The sequence below is a fragment of the Nomascus leucogenys genome, chromosome 16, assembly GCF_006542625.1.
Source record: "Nomascus leucogenys isolate Asia chromosome 16, Asia_NLE_v1, whole genome shotgun sequence".
NCBI lineage: Eukaryota > Metazoa > Chordata > Mammalia > Primates > Hylobatidae > Nomascus > Nomascus leucogenys.
In genome coordinates, this window is record NC_044396.1 from 28,311,621 (window position 1) to 28,334,912 (window position 23,292).

Here is a 23,292-nt window from a genome sequence, read left to right on the forward strand (position 1 = left end):
AAGATGTAACCTGGTAAGGAGGTCTTTTGGACACTTACAAGAGTCCATTTCTACTAGTTCAGATAACATATGTTTGTTAAAGTTATCCCTCAGTTAGCCAGCTAAGGGAAAGAATTTGTGTGTCTCTAATTCTATGGGGAGAAAATAAGTAAGGGAAAATAAAAGAGAGGCATCTCATGCCACATACAATTTTTGGTGCCCTCAGCTATAAAGAGGTATATTTTAGGGTTATTTTTTATGTTTCAAATACAAATGCTACTATAGTGTTAATGAATGTTTTGATTCTTCCTGTAACTTTTGTCCTCCACTCCCACCCACTCCTGCATCAAGGTCTTTCATAATGACATTGGGAGGCAGGAAGCTGAGCTTTCATCTGGACCCAGCAGTGCACACAACAACTCAAGACCAGACTCACCACAGGATCTAGAGGTTTCTATTCAGTAGAGGAAGAGATGTTATTGTAATCTGGCTATTGGCATGTTCCTCTTAATTTTACAAGTGTTTCCATTCATTTATTTGTTCAAGCAGTACTCTGTATGTGTGACTTCTAGATTGACAGAAAGTAGAATGCTATAAGTCACAAAGGAAATATATATTTTAAAGCTGACATTGAATGTTTTATGATCAAAAACAAGGTATTTTGAAATTAGAGTGGTTACAGGAAAATGACAAGGGCAAGGCCATGGGAGTGTGCAACTGAAATGGAGTAGAGTCATTGGATATGAAGCCGTTGAAGAACTCAGAGGCTAGGGAGTTGCATGGTTGTCCACCTGAGTGCTGGATTCTCCATGATGATGGGAGAACTTGGAATAGACATGAAGTGTGTAAGTAAGGGTTTGCAGTTTGCCTGAATGAAGAGTATAAGTGACAGTTCATTGGATGAGAGCAGCAAGAAGAGGAGGGGATGGTATTTCCAGATATATCCTTCAAAAATGATTTCTTTAGAGCATCAGGGAGTGATGATCAGGAACGGTGTTTGAGATTGGGGAGGATCTGAATCATACCTCCCGACCCCCAAAAGTAAAAGAACAACCAACCACCACACTAAAGTACTGCAAAGAAAACACATCCTAGGGCCAGATATCAAAGTAAGGCTGGGAGGCAGTATGAGTGAAATAGCCTAACCTCAGTTGCTAAAGATCCAAGGTGAGTTAGCACTGAAGAGAAAGGAAAAATTCCATTTTAATTTAGTATTGTTTGTATTCGCATTTTCCTCTGCCCTCACTGAAGCCTTGTGTTTGGAAATGTTCAAGATCCATTATAGATTGCTGCCATCTTTATATTGGAGGGTGGACTCATTTTGCCTCCCTCCTTATCCATGAACACTGAGGGCAAAAATTAGCATAGGTCAAACAGATAGAACAGCAGGCCTAATGGGGACAATAAACTCATTTCTTGTTTCTGTTATTACAGTTTCACAGATCTGTTTCAGACAGATATTTGTATTTTCTGTTTGTTTTAAGAAGAATATAAACACTATATAAATTTGATCAAGTGTTACGCTACACTTTGTGAAACAATTGCTCTCTGCACTGGTAATGCAAAGAGTTGTAAAAACCCTCTGCAGAGCTGTTTTAGATGTTAAAGTGACTGTTCCTTCCTTTTGTCATTCACTACCACATGGGAAACTGTTTCTAAGTTATATTCGAGGAAAAGTTTGAAATGGGCACATGTTTTAACTACCATTTTCCTCAAATAACTGACCAGTCTTTTCTTTATACCTTTCCCATCTTTGGGCACCACTGTTCTCTCCAGGCACTACCCTGTCTCTTTACAACTGCCCTCAGAAATGCCTAATCCTACTGCGATGAGCCACCCAATACTTCCCATTAAAGCAATGTCCTATTCCTCTCCATTCAATGAAATCTTACCTTTACAGTATCCTATTTTTCTGAATATGTACTTACATTCTCCTCACAGAGCTTTTAGCCAAAGTATTTAAACTCAAATGAAAGGATTTTCCAGCAATCAAAATACTGGGGGAACAGGAAATGATTTCTTAAATTAGAACATGCCAGCAATTGCTTATGACATCTACTGCAACCTCAAATTTTCATTACAAAGGATTTGTCCTTCTTAAAGAGAACAAAGCCTCTAAATTTCACAATTGCAGAATTATTGACAGAGCTCAGAAATCAATCAAGAAATCAAACAAAATATTTGCTAAAATCTGCTAGACAAAATAGGTAGTTCCGGGTTCATACAAACTGGCCAAAGCTTTGCCCACCAGAAAAAATCTTGGATACAAGATCCAGTCAGCTGCTTGTCTCAGTCATGAGATGCAGAGTTCTTGTAACCATGGTGACAGAAGAAAGAAGAGAAGGTCATGTCACTATCCTTGAGGACTTCAGATACAAAAGAAATGAATCAGAATGCAAAACCTTGCTCACAACCATCAGCACCAAGTCCATAGGCATATAGTCCAAACTCCATACTAAATGAAGTTGAACCTGGGCAAGGAGATGATTTCTCGGGATACATACAAGATACAGAAACAGCTCTCTATCGACTTGACATGTCTCTGTTTATTTTTCTCATAAACATGGCCTTTCCTCTAAAATTTACTTTCTTCAACTAGATGTGGTGGTATATATTCCCTCTGAAGTCGTGTGGGTTTGAAGAAAAGGTTCGATAAATATAGTTCAATTAGTAGGTTGGTACTGAAATCAAGAACAGCTACATAATTCATTTTTACATCCATTCATTTGCCTTTTATTAAGCTTTTCAACTAATTTTTATTAGGGGCTAAGCATGTGTTGGGCTTTGATAACAATAGTAAATAATATGTGGTTCTTAGCCTTAAAAATTCTAAAATTGTACTTACCCATGAGTGAAGGCCATAACTGCATCATAAAAGAGATGTTACACAATCCTGTATGCTGGCAATATACACTTGACTAGTTGAATTTAGATAGATGCTTTGCAACTGAGCTTATCGTAGGTGGTTTAGGTGTTTCTAAGAAAATAATTTTATACTTGTTTAAAAAAACTCAATAACATTTGTGAATGAGATTAGGACCTCCAGAAAGCTTATTTCTTGGCATCCTTTACAATAAATGGTAAATAGTAAAATTTAGTGACACAGCCATAACTGTGGTATCCATAACTGTGCAACTCTCTCAAGGCATTTGGCCTATGTCTTTGCCCATTTGGGCAGCTATGGCAAAATACCATAAACTGAGTGGCTTGTAAGTAACAGAAACTTATTTCTGACAGTTCTGGAGACTGGAACATCCAAGATCAAGGTGCTGGCAGATTTTGTGTCTGGTGAGTCCCCACTACCCGGTTCATAGAGACAGTCATCCTCTCATAGTGTCCTCACATGGTGGAAAGGGTCAAGGGCTCTCTGGAAACTCTTTAATAAGGTCACTGATTTGATTCGTGAGAGCTTCATACTCATGGCCTAATCACCTACTAAAGGCCCCACCTCCATTCCATCACCTTAGTGGTCAAGATTACAACACGCGAATTTTGGATGAACACAAGCATTCACACCACAGCAGCTTAGAAATGATTTAGATTTAAAAAAGATGGTGGTTGTGTAATCACTGGCACCCAGCCTCTTTGGTAGGAGTAACTTGAGGAAGGAATTTGATATTATTTTTAAGATGAAACTTAACCTTCACATTCATGAATTAGTGAAAGTATCAAGTATTGCGAGACCACAAATGCTTCGATGCAAGAAAATCTGCTGCAAAGAACTCTTTCTAAAAGTAATGTTTTGAGGTGACTGTTGACATCATCCAAATGAGTGTCTCCTTGGAATAGTCAAAGCTATGGACTGAATTGTGTTTTTCCCCAAATTTGTATGTTAAAATCCTAACCCTCAAACCTCAGAATGTGACATTATTTAGAAATACAGTGATTGCAGATATAACTGTTTAAAATGAGGTCTTTAGGATGGATCCTAATCCAATATGACTGGTGTCCTCATAAAAGGGGAGAAATTTGGACACAAATACACACACACGGATAACACCACGCAAAGATGAAGGCAGGGATAGCCAAAGAATGAAGCCAAAGAATGACAAACTTTGCCAGCAAACCACCAGAAACTGGGAGGAAGGCATGGGGCAGATTTTCTCTCACAGCCTTCGAAGGAATAGACCTGGATGCACCTTGATCTTGGACTTCTAGCTTCCAGAAATGTGAGACAATAAATTTCTGTTGCATAAACCACCTAGTATGTGCACTTTGTTATAGCAGTCCTAGAAAACTAATATACCCAGTTTAGAAAGCTTCATACCTATTGTTTCACCCTATTGGAACAGCCATGGGACTGAAAATGTTGCAGCATTTCCCCAAGAATGGTTATTACAAAGGGCTTAGGACAGGTTGGGACACAGTTTAGGACACTTATTATCCTATTCCCCTAAGATAATGATCAGTATAAGGAAAGCAAACAAATAAACAAAGCAGCTTAAACATACATCTAGAAAGTGAAATGATGTCATAATATAGTTTTTTTCACTTAAAATATATATTGACAGTATCTTAAAAAAAGTATTGAACAAACATACTTATTTGACCTACTGATAGAGAGAACCAGAGGAAATATGAAGATAATAATAGATAATAAAGGAGAATTCAGCAGTGCTGTATAATTCCACAACCACAATTTCATCAGGAAAGGAAAGCATAGCACATATAACACTCAGAAGATAAAGAAAATGATGTTTATAAATTTTTTTCTCATGTCTTAATCTCTACACCAATAACGGTACAGCATGTGGAGAAATGCAAGGGTCAGGGAAGGTGGAAAAAGAAACAAGGAAATACATTTGAGGTCAATAAAGGTGATTCTTTGCAAGGTCACTATCCAGCCTTCTAGACAATCAAGCCAGCAGAATTCTCTTTGAACTGCAGTTACTTTGTACTGATTCAGAGATCAGTGGTTTTTCACAAATTATTTGGAAAAGCAATTTTGGGAAGATGGAGAAGCTTGAATAGATTTTCTGACATAAAATTATGGAGCTTTCAATGACCTACTTTCTTTGCCAGGTTGGTCCAATCTCTTGCCAGCTCCTCCATATTGTTGCCTTTTGTCTTCTTTCATTTAGAATCAGCGGACTGTTCAGTCCCTTCACCTCACCCCTTCACTTTCTTAAGTGAACTAGTGAGTACACTAGAAAAGGGAGGTGAAATATGTTGCATTTATCTTAGGTCCCTCAATTATTTCATCTGTTTAAGTAAAACCTCAATATGATTTTCCTCTACATGACATTTTCCTTAGCCAATTGATGGCATCCATTTGTCCACAGGGATAAGTTGGGCATGAGAGTGAGAACAAATTGTTACAATGAAATTAAAAACATTCAGAACAGTATTTTGCATTAGGAAGACAGATTTGAAAGGCTTTCCATATATGGAGAAGATCTTCTGTATTCCGTTTGCACAGAGCTGTGTACCTCAGCACACTGGTGGATTAAGAATGGGTTACAGGCATGTGAAAAGGTTTATTTGCTCAGAATTGCTGGGTGTCAGGAGCACAGGGGTTAAAGTAAGGCCTGGGGTCTGGAATGCACGCGGGCAAAACTCGTTAGGATTAGACTTTCAGATCCTAACCAAGACAAGAAAACATGGACCTAGAGTTATACAAGCTGCTAGATTTATTCCAGCAGGCTGAGCAGCAACCTGGAGAGCAAAGAATGTCACCATGGAAACCAAAGGAATTAAAGGATAGTACGTGGATTCAAGATTTACTTTACTCTTTTTCTTTGAGGTCACAAAAGCCACAAACCTCCATCAGGAGAGGAGATGTGAAATCTGTGAGATTACATGTTCTACCTAAAAGCACTATTTAAATTATTGTACCTGGCTAGTATTTCCAGATTGGGCAAATTAAATGTAGCATTTTCCCCCTACTATCCAAGATTTGTGACTTCTGAGGAAAATAAGAACAGTCGTAAAGAATGAAAGAGACATATTATTTTTGCACATCCCTGTTACAGTGTGAGTGTATCTGCTAGTCTACTTAATTTTGTTGACTTTGCTCAGTTTCTTGCTTGTTTGATTCTCAGGATGAGATGAACCAGGAATTAGATGCCGGTGACCAAAGTAAAAAGGATATGAACAGGAATATTCTGTTCTCTGAACAGTTTCTCCCACTGACTAGCTAGCTCTCTTCCCTTCTCAAGAGAACTGATAATCTATGAGTGCTTCTGCAGTCATGAGGGGCTTTGGGTCTCTGCAACACTCTTTTCTCAGGTTTAATATAATTGTGGGTACTGATTTTTCAGTGCTGTAGGCTCCTGGGTCCACTGAAGGCAACTCGGTGGCTCAAAGAAACTTGATGATTGAGTCAGTGGTATTGTTCTTCTCAAATGATAATATAGGTCTTAAAAATGCCAATGTGACATAGGTAATTTTATAAAATACATTAAAAATGAGTCACTGAGGTTGAGAAAATTTCAGCCTGTTCCTGAAGATCATGGAGCATTGTTGGTAGCACTCATAAATGGCAAAGTTAGGACCTTAGCCCAAACTATTTGCTTCTAAGCTCATTGTGTTTACACTTTTGCTTTTCTGTAGATTCATAACTATTGCATCAAAGACGGTTATCGTACACTCTTCTAATCTTAGGAAAAAAGAAAAATGTTTGAGACAGATTGGTTAAGCATTCAAAGCCAGGGTCTTGCGCTGGATACTGTATAACCATTAATTTAAAATGATCTAGTTTCGTTTAATCAGAGTTTACATAGAAGGGAGTAATGATTGGGGAACGAGCTTTGCATTTAGATTATGATACATTAAACAAAAATGCTTCAAAGACAAACAAGGAAAATATTGAGGGTCTTTGTTTTATAAATGACAGTGCTGCATTAAGAATGCTTTTGAGTGTAGGTAACTCTCCTAAAAAGGAAAATAATGGGTGGTAGAAAATTAAAACTCTTAATTGTGTTAATTTCAAGATTCTGAAAGGTAGGAGACATTTATGTTTCAATATAAAAGACTGAACATATAAAAAGACATTTAAAGAAAAATGTTAATTGAATAAAAACAGGTGGTATGTAAATTGCTAACAATAACCTCTGTAATTTGATGTATTAAAATAAGTTTCAGGTGAGCAGGAAAACAGACCAGTTAGCAGAGAATATGCTGCATTTGTTAGCTTAACTGCATTGGGCTCCATTAGCCACTGAAGAAAGTATTGGTTTCTATTTTATCTTTGGTTTTAAGAAAGGCTGTTTTTCCAGGCTTTGAATTAGTGTTAATAGGACAACTATTTCACACTGGATAACTACAAATTGCTTACTTAGGTGTTCTATGGTTCAATAACTAAGCATGGATGAATATGTAATTAGCTTTTAAACACTACCCTAAAAGGCAATATACAATTGCTGTTCCATAGAACTTCATTTAACATGCCCCTAAGCATTTTCGTAATGTTAAATAGAGTGTGTTACCTGGTATTTGCCTCATTGCAGTGAATTTATTCCCCAATAGGCACAAAATCTGTATAAACGTCTGAGAATAACTATTTAGTGTAGTGGTATAAATGCAAAATGTGTTATAGGGACTACAATACACAGAATATCAAGGAAACAGAGGAAACAGCCATATAGCTGGAAAGTCTTCACAGAATTCAGCTTCATTTGAAGATGCAATATAAAGGACCAAATATAAAATGAATATTGCTTTAGAAATAATGTAGCAGACACTTAAGTAGGTGTTTGCTAAAACGTCTAGAAAAAGAAGCTAGGGGGCGGGTGCAGTGGCTCACGCCTGTAATCCCAGCACTTTGGGAGGCCAAGGTGGACTTAAGGTCAAAAGTTTGAGGGAGACCAGCCTGGCCAAAATGATAAAACCCCATCTCTACCAAGAATACAAAACTTAGCTGGGCGTGGTGGCACAAGCCTGTAATCCCAGCTACTCTGGAGGTTGAGGTAGGAGAATCTCTTGAACCTGGGAGGCGGAGGTTGCAGTGAGCTGAGATCGCGCCATTGCGCTCCAGCCTGGACAACAGAGCAAGACTCATCGTCTCAGACAAAAAAAAAAAAAAAAAAAAAAAAAAGAAAGAAAGAAAGAAAAAAGAAAAAGGAGGGGTACCAGCTGAAGTTCAGTCAGAAAATTGTTAGAGTTTATTAAAAATTCTATCTAGAAATAAGAATGTCTCTGAAATTGTCACAAGGAAAATTCTTCCTCCTCCTGAGAGAATTTTTGTGGATGATGAGATGCTAGAAAAACTTTCTGAAACATGTTATAATTGCAAGAAAAACATAAAATAGAAAAATACATAATACAAAGTTGTTGTTTGAACTACTATTAACATAAGGAGAAAACTAAAGATTTCCCACTAATTGTTAAATTCATTACTTGGATTAATACTATAGTGATGTCTTTTCAGCCTATTAATCAGTATTTTACTGGATTCAGGAAGGAGATTGCATGATCATTTTATAGAAGGATCAATAATTCCTGTAACCCGTGGGCTCTGATTTGTGGCATCTTTGTACAAGCTAAGCAGGTTCAGGGGCTTTTGAAAAAATCTCTGCTTATCCATAATTAATAATAGAAAATGATCAATGAAAGATTGTTTCCAAATGCGTTTGGTAGGCTTGTTAGTGAAATGACTTAAAATAAGAAAAACTGTCTTTTATTTCCATTTGATTATCCAGTTATAGTCCCAGTTCACACATCTGTGCATAAAAGACTTTTTCATTTTATGTCTGCATAAAAATAGGGTTATTTTTAATTCTGAGGAAAACCTTCTCTTATTCTATTTTTTTGGATTTTTACTTTATAATTATTTTCTTCATTGTTACTTGTTTTTTGCTTTTTAAAATAAGCATGCTCTTGGCATAAAACTTAGAAGTAGAGAGATGTTTATGTGGACTCCATGTTGTACACCCTATTCTGGGAAGGTCACTTTTGAGTGAGGGTGGACTTGGATTGGGAGATTTAATAAAAAAGGATTATTGGAAGTAGGAAATGCATGAAAGGTAGTGAATAGAAATAAAAATAATTAGCTTGGTATATACAAGAGAAACTCTAAGGGTTTCCAGACTTAGAAAAGAGAGAGAGAATGAAAGAAAGAAAATGAAAGAAAGAAGATAGATATGAGAGAGACAGAGAGAGAGAGAGAGAGAACAAGGAGGAGAAAAGGCAGAATTATTCAATGGCATTTTGGTCCCTAAGAATAATTTTCAATTATAGCTAAAACTGGGCATGCCCTACTCCCATTTCCCTGCAACGGAAGTCTCCCTAGGCCCATGACATATGCACTAATTTTTACAAAATACGAGTGGTAATGAAAGATGGAGCTGCAATAGTCTAATTAGCTTCACTATGAAGGAATGTTTGGGGGAAGAATTTGGGAGTAGTTTGTGATACAAACCAGGAACTAGCTCATTAGCATTATTTGACAACTGTGAAGGAGCTTCTGGATACTAGTAACGTACTTGCTTCTCTTCTTGTCTCTACAATTAAAGATTGTCTTCGCTTCAGTAGCATTATGTAGAAGAATCATGGACAAGAAAAATGCAGATGTTCATTCTCCTGGTGCCTTTCATGGCTGATCTGGATGCTGAGCAATCCTGGCAACTCTCTATGAAAAATGCTTCTCTGTCTTTCTCATCACCCAGGAGGTTTGTATCTCTAGGAGCACGAAAAATAAACAGAAAAATCAATCAGTAGCTTCTCACTCAGAAGCAACATAAGCAATATTGCTGATGTAAATTACATTTTTTCTATGTATTTTTTACATAGCTGAGAGTATACTGTATTATGTAGTCTTGTAAAAATGCTTGCTTTTGCATATATATGCATACCTGTGTATTTCCTTATGTATTTTATATCATTAAGCATTCATCAAAACATGATTTTAGTGGTTGCATTTTTGCTGTTGTGAAAGACTTAGAGAGTTTATGTTAATACAGTAAAAATTTTCTAAATATTATTTCATATTGTCAATATTCTTAGCTTTCATAACTATGCTTGTCTTAATAGAAGAATAAATCATTTCCTTGTTTCACAATTACAACCATGCTGCAGTGAAAACCCTCACACATGCTTCTACATATGTATATCTGTACATGACAGGTATTTAGATATTTGATTATTCGATTGAAGAGTATGCACATTTCTTGGATAAGTCCCATAAAACTGTGCTGAAAAGTGTTTATTTAAACTTCTCCTTCAATATCATTGCATGCACTGTCACCACAAGCCTTACAAGTCCTGGAAGGTTCACTGATACGATCATGGTCAAGAAGTCATGCCAAGAAGGAGCTTCTTTCATCTTCACTGTCTTCCTCTCCAAGTTCCTTTTTTCCCAACATGCATCCCTCTCTCAAAATGCCTCAATCAGGTGCCCCTCCCTTCTCCTTTGGGAAACTCTATTCCTCCTCACAGAAAAAGAAAACTTATCTTCCTGATGTATTTCAGTATCCTGCAAACTTAAGTGGTACCTTAAGATAGGCACCTCAAGGGGGTCTCCTCTGCTTCATCATAACAAGCTCTGTGCAATGCAGTGGACTCTAAAATTTCTGAGTGTTCAGTTCTAGTTCAGACTTCTCACTGAACTACTCCCCTGTAAATTAGCCATGACTGATTTTCTTACGAGGTATCATGTTTACTCGGAAATAATTCAGTCTGTATTTGCATTAAGAAAAGGATGCTTTTCCTGTCCAAATGGCCTTGTCTTTGATCTTTTTAGCATAATAGATTTTGCCATAATTGTACAAAGCCTAAGCTCAGCTTGCAATACAAGAGAAACAACACTGGATATGCATGGTGCTACCCTGTAGGAATTATACCATCTCTGATGACATCCTTTTGCTCCAAATTTAAAGGGATATATGGGAGAAGGCAGATTTTATATTCATAACTCTACATGTGCACATTTAATTTAACTCTCACATCTTCAGATGGGATACTGAAGTCTGGAGTGGCTAAATAATTTGTTTAAGATCACAAAGGGAATTCAAAAGAGCAGGGGTTCATCTAACTCTCTGGGGCCATCAAGTTAATTCCTAGTCAAGAGCAATAATAATACAATAACCTTTAAATCATTTCACTATGTGTTAGTCACAGTTTGAAATCCTTTTTACGTATTAACAACACTATGAAGTAGGCTCTTTTATTATTGTCACCTGACACAATTCTTTAAAAGGTATTGCTATAGCCATTTTATAAAGGAAAAACTGGTAACAGAGAGGTTATACATGTCGTACATCTAGGAAGTAAGAAACCAGGATTTGTAATAATTGTCTTTTTGCTTAAACTCTACATCATATTATTTCACATTCACAGCATAACTTCTTCTGCTTTTATTTTAGAAAATTTGGTTTGTGGCTATCATATTGGACACCTTTAAAAAAACCTAAAAATTATTTCTGCAGTTCTCACATCTGCCATTTTTATAATTACTACAGTTTCCACTTGACAGACATACGAGAATGCGGAGAGTTAAGCTCACAGTCCTCTGGAGTCACCAAACTGTGACTAACGTTGAATGGACAGCCAGCTCACCTCCTCTTGCAATCTCTTTCCTTTTCTCTGTCTCTTTTGTTGCTTCAATTGCACTAATGCCTTTTTCTTTTTTTGTAGTTCTATTCACTTCATGAACAAGAAAAGAAAATGCATTGTATTAAAAAAATACATTCTTTCTGTTCTAGCTAGTCCTGCCAAGGCCAATCTTTACCGCTTTCTAGTTGCCCATGTGGAAAACCTTTTTTTTTCCCTTTCTATTCACTCCTATCCTCTTTTCCATTTTACCTTTTAATAATTTCCATAGATCATTTTGACTATTTTTCTTTTGCTAGTATCATCCCCATTTGCTAGAGATTATCTAATTAGCATTTCTTACTCCCTTTTTCCTGTACATACAATCCTCAGCTTATGATGGTTTAACCCATATTTTTTGACTTTACAATGGATGTATCAGGAAAGTGACCCCATATTAAGTCGAGGAGCTCCTTATGTCTTATTAAGAGGTTAGACTTTCTACCAAAAGAATATTACTTTTGCACCATTGTAAAGTTATAAAAACATGTTGAATGGTAATAAGTTTGGGGTTGTCTGCTGTGTTGCCAGCTTCAAATGCATTTTCAATTTATATTTTCAACTTGTGATGTATTTATCAGGATGTGAGCCCATCATCAGTCAAGAAGAATCTGCACATCTATTTTCTACTCATGTGTATACGGCTTCTAATTTAACAGCTGTCATTCATTGCTCAGTAGCTCATTGTGTGTCCTATTAACTGGTACATGAACTTTTGCTTCTAGTAATTTTTTTCTCCAACCATTTCGTAGGTTTCTTCCTTTTAGCTTGAACAGAAACAAGAGCATGTTTACTAGAAACAAAGAAAATTATTATTTCACATTTGTCTACCTAAGACAGGTTTCCAATTTCCCTATGATGACTTTTCCTAGTTTGGTTCACTTGAAGAATTTCTAGAAACCTTCAAGACTCCTTTACTCATTTCCCCTCGGAGCCTTCTTTTGCCCTCATTATTTCCTATTTTAATAGGATTCCATTATTTGTATGTACCTCTGTATTTGCTTCCCTGTATTATAATTGTTTACCTTATTGTCCACATAGTCTCATTCCCAGATTGAGAACTCCTTGAGGACTGATATTTTCAGCTTTATCTTTGTATTCTCTAGCCCAGAAGAGTCCTTAGGCAGGCTAAACCAAGCACATGATAAATGAATGAATAAGGATAGAATAAAGATTAGATAAACTAATCTTTGCCCTTACTACTTTGGAGTTTCTATTATCCTAGGTTCTCTAGAGAAACAGAACCAACAGGACAGGGGTCCCCAACCCCAAGGCTGCAGACCAGTATCAGTCCATGGCCTGTTAGGAACTGGGCTGCACAGCAGGAGGTGAGTGGCAGGCTAGCAAGCATTACTTTCTGAGCTCTGCCTCCTGTTAGATCAGCAGCTGAATTAGCTTCTCTTTGGAGCGCGGACCCTATCGTCAACTCTAGGTTGCATGCTCCTTGTGAGAATCTAACCAATGCCAGATGATCTGAGGTGGAACAGTTTCATCCTGAAACCATCCCCTCATCCTGGCACCCAACCCGCTACCCCCACCCCTGAGCCAAACTGTTCCTGTAAAAATTGTCTTCCACAAAACCAATCCCTGGTGCCAAAAATGTTGAAATATTGGGGATTGCTGCAATAAGAGATTTCATGTGTCTGTGTGTATGAAAATTTCATGTACATGAAATCTCCTTTCTCTCTCTATATATGCGTGTGTGTGTGTGTGTGTGTGTGTGTGTGTGTGTATGAATTGGCTTATGCAGTCGTGGAGTCTGAGAAGTCCCAAGATCTATAGTTGACAAGCTGGAGACTCAGGAGAGCTAATGATGTAAGTTCCAGTCCAAGTCTTAGTCTGAAGGCAGGAGAAGACTGATATCCCCCCCTCAAAGACAGTCAGGAACGGGGAAAGAGCAAATTCTCCATTATTGAACCTTATTTTTAAAAATTCAGATCCTCAGTGGATTAAATGATGCCCGCCTACTGTAGGGAGGGCAATTTGCTTGACTCAGTGTGTAGATTCAAATGTTTAACTCATTCAGAAACACCCTCACAGACACACCCATAATGATGTTTACCCAAATATCCAGGCTCCCCATGGCCCAGTTAAGTTGATATATAAGTTTAATCAAAACAAACTTTATGATCAAAGGAAGATTATCACAGGTAACAATGATGAGAAAGTAGTATCTGACAATAAATACCCATATCTAAAACCAAAATTTGACAAGTGGGACCTAATTAAACTAGAGTTTCTGTACAGCAAAAGAAAATATGAACAGAGTAAACAGATAACCTATAGAAACAACTAGAAACTCAAACAATTCAACAAGCCAAAAACAAATAACCCCATTAAAAAGACCAAAGAAATGAACAGACACTTCTCAAAAGAAGACATACAAAAAAAAGACCAATAAACATATGAAAAAAATGCTTAACATCCCTAATCATCAGACAAATGCAAATCAAAACCACAATGAGATACCGTGTTACACCAGTGAGAATGGCTATTATCAAAAAGTCAAAACACAGATGTTGGCAAGGCTTCAGAGAAAAAAGCACTTATACACTGTTTGTGGAAATGCAAATTAATTCAGCCACTTTGGAAAGCAGTTTGGAGATTTCTCGAAGAACTTAAGACAGAACTACCGTTTAACCCAGCAATCCATTACTGGGCACATACCCAAATAAAAATATTCTACCAAAAAGACACATGCACTCCTATGCTCATCGCAGCCCTACTTACAAAGCAAGAACATAGAATCAACCTAGATGCCCATCAATGGTGGATTGGATAGAGAAAATATGGTACACATACACCATGGATTACTATACAGCCTTAAAAAGAATGAAACCATGTCCTTTGCAGTAACATGGATGCTGCTGGAGGCTATTATGGTAAGTGAATTAATGCAGAAACAGAAAACAAAATACCACATGTTCTCACTTATAAGTGTGAGCTAAATATTGAATATTTATGACATAAAGAGGGCAACAATAGACACTTGGGACTCCTGGTGGGGAGGGAGAGAAGGGAGTAAGTGTTGAAAAACTATTGCTACTATGCTCACTACATTGGTGATGGGATCTTTTGTACCCCAAACCTCAGCATCATGTGATATACCAATGTATACAACAAACCTGTACATGTACCCCCTGATTCTAAAATAAAAGTTGGAATTATTTTTAAAGAGCAAAGCAATAAAAATGAAATAAATAAATAAAAATTCAAGAAATAAACATTGCCTGCCTGACTTATAAGCTTGATGTAAGATTTTAAAATAATGTTTGTAGTTTTGCTTATTATAAAAATTATATATGTACACTACAGATAATTTGGAATAAATAAAGCACTACAAGTAAGAAATAAACCTGCTTGTAATATCACATCCAGAAATTCTTTGTTAATATTCTGTTGCATTTTTTAGTTTTTAAAAGTATAAGTATGCAAAGTTGGGGTCTGTTTTTTAGTCCCTATATCCCAATTACATCTTTTTAAAAATAATATTTTAATATTTATAAAGTTGGTTCTGGGCACTTCAGACTTTGGGAGATGAGTATCAGAGGAAGATACACGACTTCTTGTATTTACTTTCTCACCAGGTTTGGGGGCATATATTTAAGTGTGGGTATTTTTCCCTACAATCTCAGATTCTATCTGGCTGTGACCTAGTGCTTCTGCACATAACTTTATGTAGTGCTTTCCTCCTGTCAGCTCCTGAGCATCCACTGAAAAATTACCAGTGCTCCCTGGGGGCATTTTGTTGTGCTTCATCTCTGCTGGTGATCGTTAACCAAACACTTGTGAATCGGTTTCAAAAGCATAATTTTTTAAAGCTCTTTTTGGTCTATTGAGCTCATGGGTAGATAGAGAAAGCAATTCTGCTAGAGCTGGTGTTTACCATTTGTCATTCCACAACCTTTGCTTGGCCGTAATGCAGGAGAGGGACCACAGCCTGATCATCCTTGGTTGAGAAATGTAAACCTAATGACAGTGTTTCAGCATGTGCAATGAACTACTTTTTAAGGAGAGTAAAGTGATGGAATCAGCCCGTTTTTTCTTGAGTTAAAATAAAATCCTCATGTAAAATCTAAACTCTTTATTCAAATTTTATTTCAGGAACTCTATATATTACTTTAATATAAAATATATTATTCTCTATATTTTAATAATAGATGCTAATGCCTTTAGTGTGCTTATAATGTACCAAACATGTCTTAAGCACTTCACTTAAGTTACTTCATTTAAACCCACAACACAGTCGTGAGGCAAGTACTATATGAAGTCAGATGAAGAAGAATTGGGGAGGTAAAGCAACTCACATAGGTCACTGTTCTGTTTAGCAGAGAAAAAACAATGACCTCTGATTCCAGTGTCCATATACCTAACCACTGTGCTGTACTGCCTCCTCCCAGAGAGCCAAGGATGGAGAGAAAAACAACCCTTCTGTGAATATTTGACACTCCTTGTATAAAGCTGTTAATACATTTAAGCTAACCTAGTCTTGAAATTCAGGAAATGTGTCTTATTAGTATCGTATTGAGCTTAGCATCTCAAATCAATGACCACAAAAACTTTCAAGAAGATAACAATTGAGTGATGTATGTAAGATGATATTAAAAGAACAGGAGTTTCTATACTCATCCCTTGACAGAAATATCAGCTTGAGCACAATAATCAACCAAGCATGAAAACACCTTCACAATTCCTAACGGATCCAAATGAGAGATTACAGTATCTGGGTAGAGCAGAGAGATAAGAAGATGCATTGAAGAGGAGAGAAAGTATAGTTTTACATTACCTATGCCACTTCTCCTCAACCCCAGACAGCACATGAAGGAGAGATGTACCACCTACTTAGGCAAAGAAAGAGAGATGAGCCCTGGTCTTCACCATGAACCCCCCCAGCCTGAGGCTGCCCCAGTGAAAGCTGACATCAGGCTACCTACTGTAGATTCAGTCTCCAGGCCTGCCCCAGTGGCAGGCGGTCCATGTGGGATTGAATTCTGTAAAGTTGAAGAATACTAAATTAACATACAAAAACTAGTAGAGTTTCTGTGCACTAATGACAAATTATCTGAAAAAAGAAATAAAATCTCATTTGCGGTAGCAAAAAAAAATTCCTGAATAACTTATACACTAAAAACTATAAAACATTGGTAAAAGAAATTGCAGAAGACACAAATATATGAAAACCTATCACGTTTATGGATCGAAAGAATATTGTTAAATTATCCATGCTACCCAAAACGATCTACAGATTCAAGGCATTCTTTATCAAAATTTCAATGACATTTTTCACAAAAATGGAAAACAATCCTAAGATTTATATGGAACCATAAAAGACTGCACAGCCAAAGTAATCTTGAGCAAAAAGAACAAAGCTGGAGACCTCATAGTACTTGATTTCAAAATATACTGCACAGCTATAATAATCAAAATAGCAGTGTACTATTGGAATGGTATAGAGAGCTCAGCAATAAATTCATGCATCCAAGGTCAATTGATCTTCCACAGAAGTGCCAAGAACACACAAAGAGGTGCTGGAAAAGCTGGATATTCACGTGCCCAGAAGAAAATTGGACCCTTATCTCATACCTTGTAAAAAAATTAAATCAAAATAGATTAAAGACTTAAATGTAAGTCCTAAAAATGTAAAAGTATCAGAGAAACATAGGGAAAGAGCTTCTTGACTTTTACCTTGGCAATGATATTTTGAATATGGCCCCAAAAGCAGAGTCAATAAAGCAAAAACAGAAAAATGAGATTGCATCAAACTAAAAAGATTCTGAACAGCAACAAAAAGACTCAACAGAGTGAAGAGACAATTATGGAATGGAAAAATATATTTGCAAACTCTACACATCCGATAAAGGGTCAGTTTCAAAAATACATAAGAAACTCAAACAACTCAATAGCAAGAAAACAAATAACCCAATTTTAAAAATGGACAAAGGACCAAAATAGATATCTCAAAAGAAGACATACAAATGGCCAACAAGTATATGAAAAAATACCCAAGGTTGCTAATCACCAAGAAAATGCAAATCAAAACCACAATGTGATAACACCTCACACCTGTCAGAACGACTACTATAAAAAAGACAAAAGGTAAGTGTTGGTGATGATGTAGAAAAAGGAAATCCTTGTCACTGTTGGTGGGAAAGTAAATTAGTACAGTCATTATAGAAAACAGCATGGAGTTTTCCCCCAAAAAAAATACAAATAGACTTAGCATATAATCCAGCAATCTCACTTCTGGAGCCAAAGGAAATGAAATCAGTATCTCAAAGAGACATCTGTACTTCTGTGCTAATTGTAGCACTATTCAAAATAGCCAAGATATGAAGTCAACTAGGTGTCCATAGATGGATGAATGGATATATAAAATAGCATACAATGGAATATTATTCAGCCTTAAAAAAGTAGGAAATCCTGTCATCTGTGACAACATTAATGAACTTGGAGAATGTTATGCTAAGTAAAGCAAGCCAGGCATAAAAAGACTAAATATTGCTTGCTCTCACTTATATATGGAATATAAAAAAGTTGAACTCATAGAAGCAGAGAGTAGAATGATCGTTGTCAGGGGCTGGTTGAATGGGAGAAATGGGGAGATGTTGGACAAAGAGGACAAAGTTTCAGTTATGAGGATGTATCAATCAGATCTGGAGACCTAATGTACAGCATGGTGACTATGGTTAGTAATACTGTATGATATACTTTAAATTTGCTAAGACAGCATATTTTATTTTATTTGAATCTCACTTTGTCACACAGGCTAGAGTGCAGTGGCATGATCTTGGCCTGCTGCAGCCTTGAACTTCTGAGCTTACGTGTTCCTAAGGGAGTAGATTTTAAAGGTTCTCACCACATACAAGAAAAGTCAGCTATGTGAGGTGATGAATATGTCAATTTTCTTGATTGTGGTAATAATTTGATAATGTATCTATATATCAAAACATCACATAATATGCCTTAAATATACATAATTTTTATGTCAATAATATTTCAATAAAGCTGGGGAAAATTTTTTATAAAGTTTTTAAAAAATTTATAAAATTTTATAAAAAATTCAAAAATATTTTTCTATATTACCCATTTGACCAGAATTTATCTCTGTTAATTTTCATATTTCATTTTAAAGTAATGCTTTTTTTTCCCTGGAGGATATATGTAGACGATTATTTTACTTGGTGACAATTACATACTAGGATCTAAGTGACTGAATATTTTGCCTTTAGATAGTCATTCCTTTGCATTCACTTATTAAACACACATTAATTTTGTGCCAGCTGTTTGCCAGGCACTCAAGGTATTGGGAACACATTGATAAACAAAACAGATAAAGATACTTGTCCTCACAAAACTTGAGGAAACAGAGATTGATAATAAACAGCTGCTCAAGTAAATCAATACTTAAGCTAATTTCTGATAGTGATAAATGTTATGAAGAGAATAAAACAAAGACAAATGGGTGAATGTGTGTTGTCAGAGATGACCTCTTTGAGGAGACAGCATTTAAGCTGGTACTTGGATTATAAGACCGAAATCCTGGGGAAAAGTATTCCAGGCAAAGGAAACGGTGAGTGCAAAATCCCTAAGTTGGGATTAACTTCCATGTTCTTGGATAGAAAGATGGGGGCAGTGAGCAAAAAGAGGAGCGTATGAGTGAGGGGAGGTGGAGAGCAAGGCAGATGACATTGGGTTTTGGTCTCGGCCAGGAGTTTGAATTTGACTGTAATTACAATGGAAACCATCTGCTATATAGTGTGTTAGGTAGTAATATATGAGGAATATTTCAGTTGGATCACTTTAGGTGCTATGTAGAAGCAAAAAGAAAGTTTACTAAGAGCTGTGTATTCCAAGAGTTCAAGAGACTCGTTGCGGCGTCAAAAGTGAGTAATCACAATAACTTTCAGCTGTTTCTCTGTATGGGCTATATTCCTTGAAGTCAGTGATTTGGTTCCAAGCCTTCTTTATGATCTCTAAAAATGAGGCGAAGCTAATAAAAACTGAAAATATTAAGTTTATAGTCTTATCAGTGGAGTGTGTATTGGGGTTAGGGAAAGTTGAGTCATTATTTTCAAGGGACACAAGCACTTTACTATCCTTATGATTATAATCAAACACCACATTCTGAGCTCCTGGATCATGAAGCTTCCTAGATGATCCTGAGGGTTATGGCTTTCTAGTAGTGCACATAATGATTCACAAGCTAAGCAGACACAGACTTTATCACTTGATATCTTAAATAAACAGTTTAAACAGGCTAGACCTAGAGTCATGCATCTGACATTGGTCAAGCATCTAAAGACAATTATTTCTGAACAACCATTAGTATTAGAATTATATTTGGAAGTTAATTAAAGGTAGTTTCCTGGCTGTAGACGTTTATGAGCTACTTTTTTCTTTTACCCTGCAAATATGTAATATATGCCTGAAATTAACAATATATTAACTTTTAAATGCATAGACTCATAGTTAAAATTACACAAAAATCCACTTAATGAGCAACTTAATCCATGAATCTGAAGTACATTTATTTTCTAAGTATATCACTCCTTAGAAGATTTTAGTTTGTTTCTCTTGTATTCAAGTATGTTTTTGAGAAAGAAATTTCAGGTATGTTTCTGACACAGCAATTTTTTCATTGTTATGTTCCCCACATCATATTGTGACAATAGGTAAATGATAGCTGTAATAATTTTAAAGGCTCTTCTCTATCTACTATCATGAATAAATATTGTGCCTTATGTGAGTAAGGTTCTTTTTTTGTTTATGTTTGCTTTGTTTTTAAACGGTAAGAAAAAAATTGGTTATGGTATAGGAGATTGAGAAGTAAAAAAAAAAAAAAAGAGAATTCTTCTCTTATCCCTCAAAGCTTTTCTTCAATAAGTTCTACTGAGTGCCTGCTATGAACCAAGTAGTAACCTCTGTCCTTACAGTGTTTTCAGATTTATCTGAGGCATTAAATTATAAGTAATTATGAGACTATGTTTTATAATACAGCCTAATTCAATTTTAAAATGATTACTGATACTGAGTGATATATAGAAAAGTTGAGTTTTCACAGAAGATGGGACTTTGAATTGTGTCTTATCGCTTTAATTGATCTTAAGGTTTGAAGTAAATCTAGACATTAATGACCTAAAAATTGGAAGTGATCATAGAGTTCACCCAGGCAAAATTTCCACCCAGTGAATGCCACTCTTAGGAATATCCTTGACCATTTAGCTACAGCAAGAATCTTTGTGTAATAGGCATCTAAATTTATGAGGTAGAATTTCTACTTGAATGGAGTTCTAATGGTTAAAATGTTCTTTTACTGAATATAGATTTGCACAGTTTTAACATGTCTTAAATTATGTCCTTTTGAGAAAACTAAACCAAATCTAATCTATCTTTTCAGTAGCTGCACTTCAAAAATGTTTGAAAGTTATGTTGATCTACTTCTAAAGCCTAATCTAGAACTTTTGCCTGTATATTTTGTTAATCACTCTCTAAAATTTTAGTGCAAGGAACTTAATATGGTGAGATTATTCTTGTTCTTAACCTGTGTATCTAATTTAGTTCTAACTGTATAATCTGTTCATTGCCTTCTTATATAATTATGATAGATATTTCTTACTTTTTGGTATTTTCTGGCAGCATAGAATTCCATTTCACACGTATCTCATCTGTATTTTTCTATAAACCCATTAGCTATGACATAATACTTTTCTATATTATTTTTGTGTTGTATAAATGATTTAGGAAGAGGATTAAAGTTTGTATTTAATCCACCTTCAACGTAAGCATAGAAAGTGTTCCTTGCATATCAACAAAAGAGAAAAAGATACCTAGGCAAGATTTTTTTAAGAGCCATTGTTCAATTTTCTTTGCACTCAGTCTGATTTATTTCAGACAGTGCATAACCTAATTTGCACGACTGGATTAAATAACCTAATGAACCCTGACCCATGTGCTTGGGCATTAAGGATGTCAAGTACCCATTTGTGTTTTGTTTATGTCTTCCTTCCTGTTAAATGTCATCTATATTTGGAATCTTTCCAGTGTTGACTTTAAAAAGGAAGCATAGGTCACTTAAATGAGAGAGCAAGCATACAGGAGATGCAGTAAATCAGACCATTACTGATTATGATTGGATCTTGAACATCTTCCAAAACTACTCTTTGCATTCCTTTCCAATCTCTGTTGGTCTGATTGATTTATGATGAAAATTATGATCTCATGTTACAGTCTTCCTTTGGTTTGTTGCTGGTGTACTAGCATTCTGCAATGGCAGTTATTATGGGCAGTAATGAAGATTATTAAATTACTATAACCATTTGCAGAGGAGTTTGGGGTGGGAAACTTTATTTTCTTATAAAATAATTAAGTCTCATTGGAATCACTAATGCAAACAATGAAAATTCACATGCCACTGACTGCAGTACACTTCTGTGGGCAGCTTTGGTCCCACCTAGTTCTCTCTTCTTTCTTGCCTGTAGTTCTTAACAATCACTATAGAATGTGCTGGGAATGCAACATCCTGGGGTAAGGAGAAGCTGGCCAGAACAGTCAGGGCTGTGTTCCAGTGTCCTCTAGAAACAAAATGTCTTCATTGCTTTATCTCAAAGTGTCCTGTGTTTCCCAGGGTATAAAACCCAGGGCAGGCTGCTTTCTAGGGTCCCTCTGCTGTAGTGCATGTGAGGCATGTGCAGACATGGCCACCCAAGGCAGCTTTTCTGAGCCTTGGGAGACTGCCTCACAATGAACCTTAGGCTTCTGTTGTCCCTTCGTGTCTATCTGTAAGTAATAAACTCACTTATGTAACTTGTTTTGCATGTGGGTGTTTGGTGTCACGAGACTTAGACGCCTTGGTAACCAGTGCACAATGAACCTGCTTCATGGCCAATTTTGAGCTATTGGCATTTGCTTTTTAAAATCCCCCCAAAAGTTCTATAATCATCTTGCTATCAGCCAGTATCACAAGAATGCTACTGATGCACCTTTTTTTTGGGAGAGGAATGTGTTACTTTCCAGAGATATATTTTTTTTAAAAAAGGATAATGCTATATTTACTTGTTAGAATTACATTTTGTCATATAAGTATTTTTTTCATAAAAATCTCTTTAATTTTGTTTCCTAGTAAATCTAGCTTGGTGCAGATATGTATCACTTAAAAACCAAGTTGTGAGTTGCTGCTACATAAAACAATATCTCTATTATAGGCAGAACTGGATCATAAAAGTCTACAGTGATGGAGAAAACAAAAACACCTTATAGAATTTGGTGATTGGAAATCCCATAGATTCAGACATAAACAGAGGCTCAGAAGCCTCTCTCATGCTTATCATTATGGGAGGACAGGCACATTAAGTGGTGCTTTATGGTTCTCATGCACACTTGGAGAGAGTTCTACAAATTCTATCCTTTTCATCATATTGGTACATATCGTCAAAATACCACCTGAAATGCCTGGAATTCCAGCATAATTCATTTCTTGGATGTTTGTTGTCATTCCAGAAAACCAAGACCACCAATCATATCGCCTTGTTAAAGAACCAGGTTGGGCTTTCCCGACCAGCAGCAGCCATCCCTGTTTAAAGCAAAAGTTAAGTGAAACATCTGTAAAAGCAGTGATACTTATGGTAGAGTTGCTGATGATAGCATATTTAGAATCTTAATGGGAAAGGAAACATTGAATATCTTCTTGTGTAGTGAATTTGAGAAAATATTATTCTTTTCAATAATTATCTAGAAGCCAGTAATACCTAGAATAAACAAGAATATATTTTTGCTCTTTCAAAATGTGAT